General features: G+C 42.4%; 1 non-coding gene across 1 annotated transcript; it reads left to right on the top strand.

Annotated features, from left to right (window-relative positions):
• Positions 1–246: 246 nt before the first annotated feature.
• LOC141635536 (small nucleolar RNA R71) lies at positions 247–352 on the top strand. The gene has a single exon (XR_012540217.1). It is a non-coding gene; the product is annotated as a small nucleolar RNA R71 (small nucleolar RNA).
• The last annotated feature ends 14,883 nt before the right edge of the window (positions 353–15,235 follow it).

The following is a 15,235-nucleotide window of genomic DNA, read 5'->3' as shown; positions in this document are numbered from 1 at the left end:
TTATCAAATCTTACATTCATGGCTTCCAACTGAGCTACAACTTGCTTATCGACTACATGAACTGTTCTAATAACATCCCTCGGGTTTCCTTACTCAGCACACTGGGTCGCCATCTCTTCAATAAGATCCCATCCCTTATCATCGTCGGTGTTCTTTTGAAATCTTCCGTTGGATGATGGATCAAGTATGGCTCTGTGATCACCGTATAGCACATTGTAGACCTAATTGGAGAGGAACCACGGATCAAAACCATGGTGAGGAATAGACCTCACCAACCTCTTGAAACGACACCATGCTTCATAGAAAGTTTCATCAGGTGCTTGCTTGAAACTGGTGATCTTGGCCCTCAGCTGATTAGTGCGCTGCGGAGGGAAATATGTCTTATAAAAAGCAAGAGCAAGGGTCTCCCAGTCTGTGACCCCCGCGGCTGTGCGGCCCAAATCAGTCAGCCACTCCCTGGCTGAGTCAGTCAAAGAAAAAGGAAACAGAACCTCCTTAATCTTGTCTTGAGTTATCCCCTTTGTGGCGGGGATAGTAGAACAGTAGTCCGTAAAGACCTTCATATGCTTCCTCGGGTCTTCACCTGCAACACCTCTAAAGAGATTTCTCTCCACCAGATTGATATAGGAAGGTCGGATGTCAAAAGTATTCCCATCCTCAGTCTGTAGATTGAAACCCTTTGGAATTGATGATGCTTTAGGCTCCGAATGACTAGCAATGTTCGGCATCTTTACTGGTTGGCGTACAGAACTGGTAGTATCTTCTTCGAAAGATGGATTTTTTGTAAAAAGGAAATGCTGAAGCTCTGGTTCGAAAGTACTCAACTCTTCCTTTCGTGATTCTCTTTGCAGACGGAGTCTATGCCTGAACAGTCTCACTAGCTCAGAATCAGTTGAAACTAACTCAAACCTGTGTGACCTGGGCATACACAACACTGAAGGAAAATGAATAAGAACTGCCTCAAGGAATAAAAATTCCCTGAGACGGATAAAACAAATGCAACAAAGACAGATAGGGCAATTGCCTCCCCGACAACGGCGCCAAAATTTGACAGGGCTGTCGTGTACCTATCAAAAATAACTAACAAAACTAACTATATTGCTAGGGAAGTCAGGTCAATCTCCACAGAGAGGCAAGATATCTGTAAAAGTTCGTCTATTTGGTCACAAATGGGGAGGGAGGGTGTTTATAATTTATTTTCTAAACTAATTAAGGCTTTAAAAGAAAGAGCAGCAAGGAAAGAGCAATAAGGCAGAAAAAGGGTGATAAACTATCAATAGAGAAGGGGCATGTTTGGATTTCGGTTCACTACGGTAGTCCAGTGACTCAACTGTAAACAACTTAGATAAATTAATGCGAGACGGATATGGAAAGGTCCTTCCGGTCCACTTTTTATCCTAAATTACCACTAACTTAACTTCCGTCCTCGTCAGGGTAGTCTACTATTCATAGCAGGTCTATTTAGTCCGATCTTCCGATCCAGGATTAAATTTAACCAGATTAAAAGGGTGACTAAGAAGCGCGCACTCAACTAAGTTGGTAAATACAATTATATTGCTATGGTGACAGAGTCTCACAATTAATTCACCTAACCTATTTACTCGAGCATTTCTTCAGATAATCTACTCGATCGAGTAAAATTTTTACTTGATCGAGCAACCTCAATTTCCAGCACTTCTTGATCGAGTATAAAACTTCTCGATCGACTAAATCGAGCCATAGAAACCACTCGATCGAGTGATAAAATAGCTCGATCGAGTATTCTTCCTTCAAATCAGCTCAAACTCATGACCGACTGCCTCGTAGACCATTCCTTCATGCATCCCAATGCAATACCTCACTCTATAAAATCCCGTCCCCTCAAAATGCATGCAAAAAGGACGAAAATGGTACGATTCCACTACTTTCGCGTTCATTTCTACAAAACGGACAAAACGAACCAAAGTAGCCAATTCGGGGGCAAAATGCAATATAAACAGTACGAAAGTACATATAAATACGTGCTAAAATAGGCTAAAAAGGCTATACAAAATGCACGTATCAACCTACACGAGATGGCGAATGTGCAGGGCATCGGGACCGCCTCGGCCCAACCGGTGTGGTGGAGAGGTGTTGGTGATGACAGCGGGGTCTTTCACTCTTTTGGGGTGGATCAGACTACTTGGGGAGAGCCTTAGAGTTACCCCTTCGATTGCTTGGCACCTTTGCGAGTGGAGGCAGATGCAGGCATAGGCGCTATCACAGGCGAGGAGACTGGAGGAGCTGGTACATTTGGTGGAGGTAATGGATATGAGGTGATGGAGGAGCCGGTCTTGGAGTGATGCCCTTTCTTTGTTTGATATATATATATATATATATATATATATATATATATATATATATATATATATATATATATATATATATATATATATATATATATATATATATATATATATATATATATATATATATATTATCTCATGGATTTATTGTAGCTAGAACTTGGTTGGTTGATGCTTTGACGCACTTTGGTTTTTATTTGGCCATAAGGCCGTATTTTGGATGATTTTGGTAATTGTTATGCAGGTAGTTGGTGTCGGGAATGAAATTCCGACTTATATATGTTTCTTTGGTTTTGCAAAGTGATTATTGGGTGGACTTCGACCTGTGGCTACTCGATCGAGTGCCCCTCACTCGACCGAGTAACTGCAAGGGTGATTTAGAAGTGCTCTCTGATCTCGACGTACTCGATCGAGTAGGTTATGAACTCGATCGAGTAACATCAAGTCGATCGAGGAACACCCTAGCTCGATCGAGTGCCTCTGTATGATGGTTATTTCATTCTAAATTTGGTTTGGGTCTTCATGCTTGTGTACTTCGTTGATAATGTGTTCCTTTCTTATTGTTGGTGGTCACGTGGTTGTGTTTTAAGTACGATTTTACGATATACACATGGTCTATTGCTTTCACCCTTGTTGAGATCATAAACTAAATTACCGCAAGTAATATGTCGAATGGAAGTTATAATCTTGTTGCATATTTTGGATGGTTACATAAGAAACTAATTGATGTCATGTATGATAATAGGATGACAAAGTGTGTAACTGTGTCGTTCACTTTTTCGATGGTTTTCATATAAAAGAGTCATATCTAAGTAATGTCAAGGAAGTATCATGGTCGTTGTGAGTCTCAACGTACAGTATAATTTGTTCGTAATGTTAATATGGAATAAAAGTTATCGCCTTGTGTAATAGTTATAGTTGTGTTGAAGGTGAACTTTGGGGACAAAGTTCCTTTTAAGAGGGGAAGAGTAATCGCATGGGAAAAATGACAGAGTTATGACAATCTCATAGTATGTTGAGTAGTTGTTTGAATAGTTGTTAATGATTGTTGCATAGTTGTTGGCAATTGTTGATTAAATTGTCAAGTTGTTGTATTTCGTTTCAAAGTAATTGTATACAAAGTTGTTAAATAATTGAATTGTGGTAGTTGTTAAATAATTGAATTGTGGTTGCATGGTGGAGTAATAGAAATTATTTAAAAGTGTTAACTTAAAATGAATGCTATTTTGTTTGTGTGTAAGTGATTGATAATTCACTGCTTTTGGGTGATTGACAACTAATGGTGGTTGATAGGTAATTGATGGAGGAATAAACAGATAGTCATGTTGGTTCATACTTGAGTAATGATATGAGATAAGTTGAAGTAATGGTTGTGTTGGTTTGTCCTCGTATATAATATATGTTTGACGAAAAACAGAAAGTCGTGTTGAGTGATGTGTGCTAAGGTAGTTGATGATGATGATGGTTAGTGAGCATTAATATCAGGGTGGCACTCATGAACGGTTGTACTCGTCCTCGTCAGATTGGATAGATGTAGATTGCCTTAATTTCTTTTACCTGTGTCGTGGGGAAGGTTGAGTTGAACTTCGGGGACGATGTTCTTTTTAAGGGGGGAAGACTGTAATACTCGTCCTTTTAGAGACCCGTTGACCGTCGTTGACTGACCTTCGACGCCTATCTAGACCTTAGGAAAACTAACGAGCTGACCTTGTGACGGTTTGACCCTTTGAGGTCTTAGATACTCGATCTAGCGGAGGCTACTCGATCGAGTAACTTAGTCCCTCGATGTAGTAGATTTCAGTCGATCGAGTAAGTTGTTTTCTCGATCGAGTAACGGGAGTTCAGCGGGGAATTATAAATCGTGAAATCGTGAAACCCAAATCATTTCTCCACCTTTCTTCCTAAACTTAGATGCCGTCATATCACTTCTCCTTCACCATGGTTCATTTCCTTGAAGCCTTTGAGAGTGGTCACACCTTCGGGATGGGATGCTTGAGTCGGGTAGCGGTCTTTACGCCGAATTGCTTTGTATAGGTATGTTTTCATCATCGTCATCGTCTCCCTTGATTTCAGTTGTGGTTATAGTGGTCGTAATAGATGGTTATGCTAGTTGTTATAAATGGTTATGTTGGTTGCTTGTTATCTTATGGTCGTACGCGGAATCGCTGCGGTTTGCTAAAGGTAGGTTTTCCTACTCAGTACTGTTGGTGGTCTAGAGTGTCTATTGTTGTTGTATAATTAGTTTAGTGTCGTTGTTGGTGGTGTGGATTAGTTGTTGCTGGCCGTGGTTGATTGTGATTGTTTTTCTGTGGTTCACGAGGTGCATCCTCGGCTGAGTGGAGTCTCTTGCGGGAGTGGCTTCACGCCCTTAATTTGCCCTCTATGGAACCCGCTGTGCACGTGGGCCAACCTGCATATGCCCAGCCGATCTATGGACAATGGCAGCGGTCTCTTGAAAGCCACGCTCGGCGGCGTAAAAATATGCTTTCGACCTGATCGTTTTAGATCGGTCGGTTTCGTCTCGGTAAGGATCTCGAAACGATTAGAGATGTTCGGAGTCGCGACCAAGCATTTGTGGGATGCTTGGAACCCGTTCGAATCCACTTTATACCTCGGTCAAACAAAGCACAAAGAAGTGTTTGACATAGGTACTAAATATAAGGAATCGTCCCTCTTTAGCATTCTCTTGAATGACTCTCGTATGCCCTGGATAAGGTCGTCCACTATCCAAAGTTTCTGAGTAAGAGGTGAAGGTACGTATTGGGAAGCCCTTTAATCCGACACCCAATCCCGCCCGCGGTAGCGGCCTCTACTGATCAATCTTGGTTGGTTGAATCCAAAAGTTGATAAAACGGTTTAAATCCATGAATGTGCATCCAATAATTTAAACCTAACATGTGAGAGCTTTCTAAGTCGGTTGATTTAATCCAAGTATCAAGTATAAGATGTCGAGTTGGATTTATGATTGATTTGCATGCAAGACGGAAATTAAACATCCATTTACCGAGTTAGGTTTATGGTCCACAACGCGATCCATTTGTCTTAGTAAGGCATTTTGCAAATATGATTTTTGAATGAGCAAATTAGACACCTGATCCGTCCTATATCCGGGTTAACCGGAGTCGGGATCGTCCTAGACTAATGCTGGAAAGGGAACAGTGTAACACCCCCTCATACCAAGGTGCCTTACCAGGACCACCCAACCATGAAAGTGTGTTACCATCTCGGTTACCCGAGGTTAGTACATATCAAAAGCGTTTGTCCTAACACATTTATTAGAAATACTGAAAAGTGTAAATGTTTACATCAACTAAATCCAAATCCAAAACCAATGAAATAAATCCAACAGCTGACAACTACAAAGTCATAACTAAGACTCGAGACTGTGATGCTATAACTGGTGAAGATGACTCCCCCATGACCGCCCAAGCTCACCAAAAGCAATACCTGTCAAGCCTGCTCACCATCCCCGAATGGATCACAGCAGATTCCACAAACAACAACAACAACGAGGTCAGTACCATTCAATCAATATATGACAAACAAAAAATGTAACCGGTTGATCATCCTCCACAGTAACTGACGACACACCGAAGTGTATAGCCCTGCCGGATTACCCATCGCAACAGGTAATCCACTCCGCCGCTGGGGGACTGCAGCCCATCCCCACCAAGTCCAGCTCATCAACGAGCGACTATCAATCCCTGTCCCTTAATGTGCACATCCCCTCCCGTGACGGGTTCCACCGAGGGCGAACTAGGATGTGAAGCCACTCCCGCAAGTGACTCCACCACAATCACACACACCACAGCATCACATCTGTCACAACACCACAACCGTCACAACACGACCACATCACCACCGTCATCACAACACCCATACTCCGATGATCAACAGATAACAACAATTACAAAACAAACACAATCTTAAATCAATCAACAGTAACTGAGTAGGGGAAACCCTACCTTAACAATAACAGCAATATGGAGAATCGGACAATTAGAATGACTCCTCTACGAAGTCTTCTCCTATACAATAATCATATAACACAATTACACATTGCACAATTCACTATTCCCTTTCCCCCAATTCATACCTAAAGCAACCCTTAGAATAAATCATCAATGCCATGGGGATAAGGACTTACCGACGATGGAACGAGAGATTGAATGCAAGAGCTACGATGGATACACACACAGTGGGAGATTTGAGAGTGATTAGGTTGTCGTAAAATAATTAGGTTTGCAAATGACGTTTTTAGAAACTGATTATTGAATATATAAATCCCTAATTACTCCCGAACCTAACCGCTGAAATAATACCCGCCAGACCGGATACTCGGTCGAGTATAGGGCATACTCGGCCGAGTATCCTCTACTCGGTCGAGTATTCATCATACTCGGCCGAGTATTCCTCGGCAGAAGCCAAACAGAATACACTTTTGACACTACTCGGCCGAGTAGGCTCTACTCGGCCGAGTAGGCTCTACTCGGCCGAGTACTTAGCTTATGAAAATCCGTAGTATTACAGTCTTCCTCCCTTAAAAAGAACTTCGTCCCGAAGTTCACACTCTACCCTAAAACAAGACACAACAACACACAAAAAGACTCCCCAACGAACACTTATCAACACCAAAGAACTACACAAAGCATCACAAGACCCACTATCCCGACTCAAAATAAGACAAAACACACACACGACCATCTCCTACCCCCCCCCTAAAAAGACAATGGTTACGTCCCGTAACCAATCATACCTGATTAAAAATATTAGGAAAGCGTTCTCACATAGCTTCCTTGGGTTCTCATGTGGCCTCTTCCACATTGTGATTAGACCAAAGTACCTTGAGTAAGACGGTCTCACCATTCCTTGTCTTACAGACTTTGCGATCTAGAATCTCTTTAGGAACCTCGGCATATGACAAGGACTCATCAAGCTCGATATTCTCCACCTCAAGTATATGTGACCGGTCACTTACATACTTCCGAAGCTGTGAAACATAAAAAACATTATGGACTCTATCCAAAACCGGTGGCAAAGCTAATCTGTAGGCTACCTCGCCTTTACGGTCCAAAATCTCATAATGAACTATAAACTTCTAACTTAGCTTACCTTTCTTTCCAAACCTCATCACCCCTCGCATAGGTGACACTTTCAAAAGAACCTTGTCACCTACTGCGAACTCTATGTCTCTGCGGTGCAAATCGGCATAACTCTTCTGGCGATCTTGAGCTGCCCTCATCTTTTGCCGAATCATCTGAACTTGTTCAACCATATCCTGTACCAGCTGTGGTCCTAAAACTACAGGCTTAGAACTATCGTCCCAACAAACTGGACTTCGGAACTTTCGTCCATACAAAGCCTCAAAAGGTGCCATCCCGATACTCGTATGATAACTGTTGTTGTATGAAAACTCAATCAGATCAAGTTTGTCCTCCCAGCTGCCCCCAAAATCCATGACACATGCTCTCAACATGTCCTCTAAGGTCTTGATGGTTCTCTCCGTCTGACCATCGGTTGCCGGATGAAAAGTTATACTCATCTTCAAAGTAGTACCCATCAACTCTTGCATTTCTTACCAAAACTTGGATATGCACCTCGCATTACGATCAGAAATGATATCCTTGGGTATACCATGTAACCGTACCACATGTCTCATATAACCCAATGCCAACTGCATCTTAGACCAGGTATCTTTCATAGGAACAAAGTGAGCTGACATGGTTAACCGATCAACAATCACCCAGATCATGTTATTACCTTTCTGTGACCTAGGTAACCCCACAATGAAGTCCATATAGATCGACTCCCACTTCCACTCAGGTACTTCCAAAGACTGAATATTACCCTGTGGTCTTCTCTGCTCACCCTTGACCCGCTGACAGGTTAAACATCTAGCCACAAACTCTGCTACATCCCTCTTCATGTTTGACCACCTGAAAGTCTTCTTAAGGTCTTTGTAAAGCTTGTCACCACCTGGGTGAACTGAATAAGGAGTGCAATGAGCCTCCGACAAGATCACTCTCCTCAACTCTGCATCCTCCGGAACACACCATCTCCCTTCGAAGTGAACACTCCCATCTGTGTGGATAGAAAATCTTGAAATTGTTCCACTCTACGCTCTTGACTTCCATTCCTGAAACTTAGGATCAAGCTCTTGCTTACTCTTGATGCTCTCATACAAGTCTGGCTCTATCGTCAAATCCCCGATGGTATCCCCCTTCCTTATCATAAAGATCCCCATCTGAGACATCTCATCTCTTAGCTTCAGCAAGGACATGGCCATACATAGCAAATGAACGCTCTTCCTACTCAAGGCATCTGCAACAACATTAGCCTTACCCTCATGATAGATGATCTCCATATCATAATCTCCGATCAGCTCCATCCACCATCTCTGTCGCATGTTAAGCTACTTCTGAGTGTAGATATACTTTAGACTCTTATGATCGGAAAACTTCTTAAAGGTTGCCCCGCAAAGGTATTGCCTCCAAATCTTAAGAGCAAAAACAACTGCACCCAGCTCCAAATCATGAGTAGGGTAATTCTCCTCATAGGGCTTTAACTGCCTCGAAGCATAGGCTATAACCTTCCCTATCTGCATCACAACACAACCTAGACCATTCTTTGAAGCATCGGTCGGTATACACTTCAAAGTTCTCACATCCCTTTGGCAAGGCTAGAATAGGAGCTGTGGTTAAATGTTCCTTTAAGGTCTGAAACGCCGTCTCACAACTCTCATCCCAAACAAATCTAGTCTATTTCCTCATCAAGGCAGTCATAAGCCGTGCTATGGTAGAAAAGTCTTTCACGAACCTCCTGTAGTAGCCAACAAGGCCTAAAAAACTCCGAATCTCAGCAACACTTTTCGGTGATTCCCACTTGGTCACGGCCTCAATCTTGCTAGGATCCACAGACACCCCCTTCTTAGATATCACATGACCCAGAAAAGCCACCTCCTCTAACCAGAACTCACACTTAGATAGCTTGGCATAAAGTTGATTCTCTCTTAGAGTCTGCAAACCCATCCTCAAGTGCTCCTCATGTTCTTCCTTAGTCTTGGAATAAACTAAGATGTCGTCGATGAAAACAACCACAAACCTATCCAAAAATGGTGTAAAGATCCGGTTCATCAAACGAAAGCTGCTGATGCATTGGTAAAACCAAAAGGCATCACCACGTACTCATAATAACCATATCGAGATCGGAATGCTGTCGTTGGAATATCCTCATCTACTATCCTCAACTGGTGATAACCTGACCTCAAATCAATCTTGGAAAACACACCTGCTCTACTCAGCTGATTAAACAAGTCATCAATCCTGGGCAAATGATACTTGTTCTTCACTATGACACGGTTAAGCTCCCTGTAGTCGATGCATAACCTCATGCTCCAATCTTTCTTTTTCAAAAACAAAACTGGAGCTCCCCAAGGTGACACACATGGCCGAATATAACCCTTTTCTAACAACTCATGTAACTGTTTCTTCAACTTAGCTAATTCTTTAGGTGCCATACGGTATGGTGCTTTAGATATAGGACCTGTTCTTGGTTTGAGCTCCACGCTGAAATCCACATCCCTCTTTGGCGGTAACTCCAATATCTCCTCAGGAAAGACATCATCAAACTCTCCCACTACTGGTATCTCATCAACTGATTGTGACTCTACTCGGCCATCTCTCACTTGGCTAAGAATCAAGGGGCACTTCTTCCTCAAACATGACTTTAAAGTCATCACAGCTACGAACTTACACTTAGGTCTAACAACAAACCCTCTATAAGACACCTTTATACCCTTTGGACCCCTTAAAGACACTTTCTTTTGTCAACAATCTATCTTGGCATCATACTTACCCAGCCAATCCATTCCGATAATCACCTCAAACCCTCCCTTATATAACTTGACACATGACACAGACTCCCCAGAAGGTATGAACACCTCATCCTTTACAATCTCAAACTCCCCCAAGCCCATAGATAAAGCATGACTACAAGACACAAAAAAATGTTTTGCCCCTGAGTCAAACAAAACAAAAGACGGTACATTATGATTGAGAAAGGTACCGGTGACTACATGTGCATCATTCTACGCTTCCTGCTTATCCATCATGAAAAGCTTTCCACTACTTTTCTGCCCTCCACCCTGGACCGAAGCATTAGAAGTACTCGGCTTGGCTGCCGAATCCTGGGTGACACTGTTGTTCTGGCGCTGATAAGTTCCACCACCACTGCGGTTATAACTGCCATGGTTGCTATGTCCACCTCTGTTTCCCATGATCCACCCGGCCAGTTGCTAGCAAAGCTCTGAGTTGGCCCCCGAGAGAAATTCCCTTGATAAGCTCCTGAACCTGCTCCGGTCTTGACACTCGTGCAATCCCGCTTCTTGTGGCCTACACCACCACAGTTGAAGCATGTAAGGTTGGAGCTATCACTCAAACTCCGACCACCAGCTTTTCCCGAACCACGAGATCCCTCGGAGAAACCAGCTCCACAAGAAAAAGCCTTGGCATGGTTGGAGTTACCCTTCTGGTTGCCCGACTGATTGTTGCTTCCATTGTCAACCTTCCTTTTCTCGGCAGCAGTCTTTAATTAATCTCTTTTGAGAGATCTACCATTCTCTCAGCTTGATCCGCTCTCAGGTACACTTTCTTAAGATTAGTGGCGACTCCAGCTGGTAGACGGTTCATGATCTTGGCAGACAAACCCCTCTCAAAACGAAGAGCCAAACCCCTTTGTCCCAACTGCATCTCCTCAACATAACGAGACAACTCTAGGAACCGGTGATAATACTCGGTGACTGTCATATCATCGGTCATGGTGAAGGAGTCGAACTCAGATATCATCTTGTGTCGGATATGCTCCGGCACAAACTGCTTCCTTATAGCGCTCTTCAAACCTGACCAAGGAATAGCCCCCAGACCCTCAGCTTTGTAGAAGGCTCTAGCATCCTTCTTGACATTTTGCCACCACACGACGGCTTTACCTCTCAGGTAATATACTACCTGCTCAACGATCATATCCTCCGGACACTTGACCACTTCCATGAGACTTTCCATCTCACGGTGCCACTTCTCAAGCAACTTTGGTTCCCCAACTCCCTCATATGTGGGTGGGTTGAAGCGGGCGATGATGATGCTAAGCTGAGTAGCATCCACAGGCTTCTCGTTCCCCTTTCCCACATTCTTGAGAGCGTAAAGAAGAGCATCTTATTGCTCAATCATACGAGCAATCTCATCAATGGTAATCTCAGAAGCTTGAATTTGGGCGGCAGTTCTTTTAGGCGGTATTTTGAGCTGATAAGAAACAAGGAAACATAAGCACAAAAGCCTACGGCTCAAAATGGGTGTGACCTTCCGCCAAATAAGCACTCGGCCGAGTATCCAGCAATACTCGGTCAAGTAAGGACTACTCGGTCGAGTATTACTGATACTCGGTCGAGTAGTCTACTCCAGTAGCAAACATCAAATTCACGAAACTCATACTCTGTCGAGTATAAAACATCACTTGGCCGAGTATGCTCTACTCGGTCGAGTATGCCTATATACTTGGTTGAGTAAACACATTCAATAGCAACTGCCACTTACTGCCAAACAACACTCGGTCGAGTGCCTGGTTACTCGGCCGAATACCCCCTACTCGGTCGAGTACCTGCCCTGCTCAGCCGAGTCATGCTAAACGAGCTACAAACAATACATAGTATCCCCTATCATGCTTTCTACCCTAACAAACAATCATATATCAACAGGAATTCGAATGCCACATAATAAACATCTAATCATGTCAATCGTTCACATGCTAAAACCGTTTCACTAAATTTCACATATTTATTCCTTCTACTTCGTTTCAGTTCTCAATATACTTTTACGAATCCGCATACACAATCCTTATCACCATATGTTCCAACCATGGACCTTCACATACATGCCCATATATGACACAACTCTCAACACATTTCCCCCCGTGACCAGCTCGAGTTAGTGAGGGCTAAATTGCGATTCTGGGACGTCTTCCGAGTCTTTGCTGTAGCTCCAAACTACTCTCCTCGGGTTCATTTTATTTAGACTCCCTAAGTTCATTATGTTCATTTGTTTTAGGTGCCGGAATCTTCGGCTCTGATACCACTTTGTAATAACCCCTCATACCAAGGTGCCTTACCAGGACCACCCAGCCATGAAAGAGTGTTACCATCTCGTTTACCCGAGGTTACTACATATCAAAAGCGTCTGTCCTAACACATTTATTATAAATACTGAAAAGTGTAAATGTTTACATCAACTAAATCCAAATCCAAAACCAATGGAATAAATCCAACAGCTGACAACTACAAAGTCATAACTAAGACTCGAGACTGTGATGCTATAACTGGTGAAGACGACTCCCCAATGACCGCCCAAGCTCACCAAAAGCAATACCTGTCAAGCCTGCTCACCATCCTCGAATGGATCACAGCAGATTCCACAAACAACAGCTGTAATACTACGGATTTTCATAAGCTAAGTACTCGACCTAGTAGAGCCTACTCGGCCGAGTATTGTCAAAAAGGTATTGTATTTGGCTTCTACCGAGGAATACTCGGCCGAGTATGATGAATACTCGACCGAGTAGAGGATACTCGGCTGAGTATGTCCTATACTCGACCGAGTATCCGGTCTGCCGAGTATTATTTCAGCGGTTAGGTTCGGGAGTAATTAGGGATTTATATTCGATAATCAGTTTCTAAAAACGTCATTTGCAAACCTAATCATTTTACAATAACCTAATCACTCCCAAATCTCCCACTGTGTGTGTATCCATCGTAGCTCTTACATTCAATCTCTCGTTCCATCGTTGGTAAGTCCTTATCCCCATGTCATTGATGATTTATTCTAAGGGTTGCTGTATGTATGAATTGGAGGAAAGGGAATAGTGAAGTGTGCAATGTGTAATTGTGTTATATGATTATTGAATAGGAGAAGACTTTGTAGAGGAGCCATTCTAATTGTCCGATTCTCCATATTGCTGTTATTGTTAAGGTAGGGTTTCCCCTACTCAGTTACTATTGATTGATTTAAGATTATGTTTGTTTTGTAATTGTTGTTATCTGCTGATCATCGGAGTATGGGTGTTGTGGTGACGGTGGTGATGTGGTCGTGTTGTGACGGTTGCGGTGTTGTGACAGTTGTGATGTTGTGGTGTGTGTGATTGTGGTGGAGTCACTTGCAGGAGTGGCTTCACACCATAGTTCGCCCTCCGTGGAACCCGTCACGGGAGGGGATTTGCACATTAAGGGACAGGGATTGATAGTAGCTCGTTGATGAGCTGGACTTGGTGGGGATGGGCTGCGGTCCCCTACCGGCGTAGTGGATTACCTGTTGCGATGGGTAATCTGGCAGGGCTACACACTTCGGTGTGTAGTTAGTTACTGTGGAGGATGAACAGCCTGTTACATTGTTTGTTTGTCTTATATTGATTGAATGGTACTGACCTCGCTGTTGTTGTTTATGGAATCTACTATGATCCATTCGGGGATGGTGAGCAGGCTTGACAGGTATTGCTTTTGGTCATCTTGGGCGGTCATGGGGGAGTCGTCTTCACCAGTTATAGCATCACAGTCTCGAATCTTAGTTATGATTTTGTAGTTGTCAGCTGTTGGATTTATTTCATTGGTTTTTGATTTGGATAATCAAGATGGTAACACTCTTTCATGGCTGGGTGGTCCTGGTAAGGCATCTTGGTATGAAGGGGTGTTACAAACAGACCCTACACCAGGAAGCCAAATAAGGCGCGAGCCTATTGGCGATGTAAGGGGTTTCCCCTGGTTTGAAAATAGGAAAAGAAACGGCCTGTTTAGGCGCGGGCCAGTCAACGTTATAAGATGCATTCTGACCATTGAAAAAAGTTTATAAAACATGTTGAAATATGGGTATTTGAACCCGTTTTGGTTTGAAAGGACCGTTTAGGTCGTATTTGTGTTGATTTGAGGAACGAGACTTGAATAATCATCATTGTTTTGATGATATTCAATGTCGGGTTCGACTTTATGAGCTTGACATGAATAGTTTTGAAAAATGAATATGAACTAATTGTTTTAAGTTCATTTGAATATAATTAGTCAATACTCATCATTGTACTCGGGTTAAAATCCGACATGGTATGTAGAACCAAGGATGACATTGTGTTGGTGACTGATACATTTATTTTGGAAATGTAAAGAAATGATGAAAAGCTTTAAAATACCTTCCAAAATGTAAAGAAATGAAATAAATTGTTTTAAAATACCTTTTAAATGTAATTAACCAAATATTATCACCGAAACACCGATTAAACCGTCATGGTATTAAGAACCAAGGGTACCAAACAGTGGTCGAAATGGTCGGTCAAGTGATTTATTACACGATGAGGGTACCAAACAATGTGTAACGCCCCGTAATTTCGGACCATTATTATATTGCGGAAGTAATTTATTAATCAAGTAAAATTTGATATCAATGTATTTGAAGTAATAATAATTCAAAGAAATATAATTTTATTATATTTTGAAGAAAAGTATTTATTTTGATAGTTTCGAAATGTTTAAAAATAGTTTAAACCGTGTAAAAACTTTTTATTTCGAAATAAGGGCATATCGGGGAAAAATGTCAACTCTTTTGAAAATTGGGCAAACGATTTTGGAAATGGGTCGTATGAGTATTCAATTTTCTTGTAATCTCGTGTTTAAGAACTTTGGTCTTGTTGGAATTTGCAATTGACAAGCGGTTCTAATTATTATCGAAACGAGCCAAAACCGACTCGTAAAATCCCGACTAAAACCCGCTCCCTTCCTCCTTTCCTTTCCTTTTCCGCAGCACCTCCCTTTCCCCTTCCTTTTTTCTGATTTTTCTCACCTAACTTCATCTTCCTTAACATTCTATCCTATTCTAAACTAAATACAC

Source organism: Silene latifolia, chromosome Y (genome assembly GCF_048544455.1).
Source record: "Silene latifolia isolate original U9 population chromosome Y, ASM4854445v1, whole genome shotgun sequence".
NCBI classification, from domain to species: domain Eukaryota; kingdom Viridiplantae; phylum Streptophyta; class Magnoliopsida; order Caryophyllales; family Caryophyllaceae; genus Silene; species Silene latifolia.
This window is presented reverse-complemented; position numbering and strand designations above follow the sequence as displayed.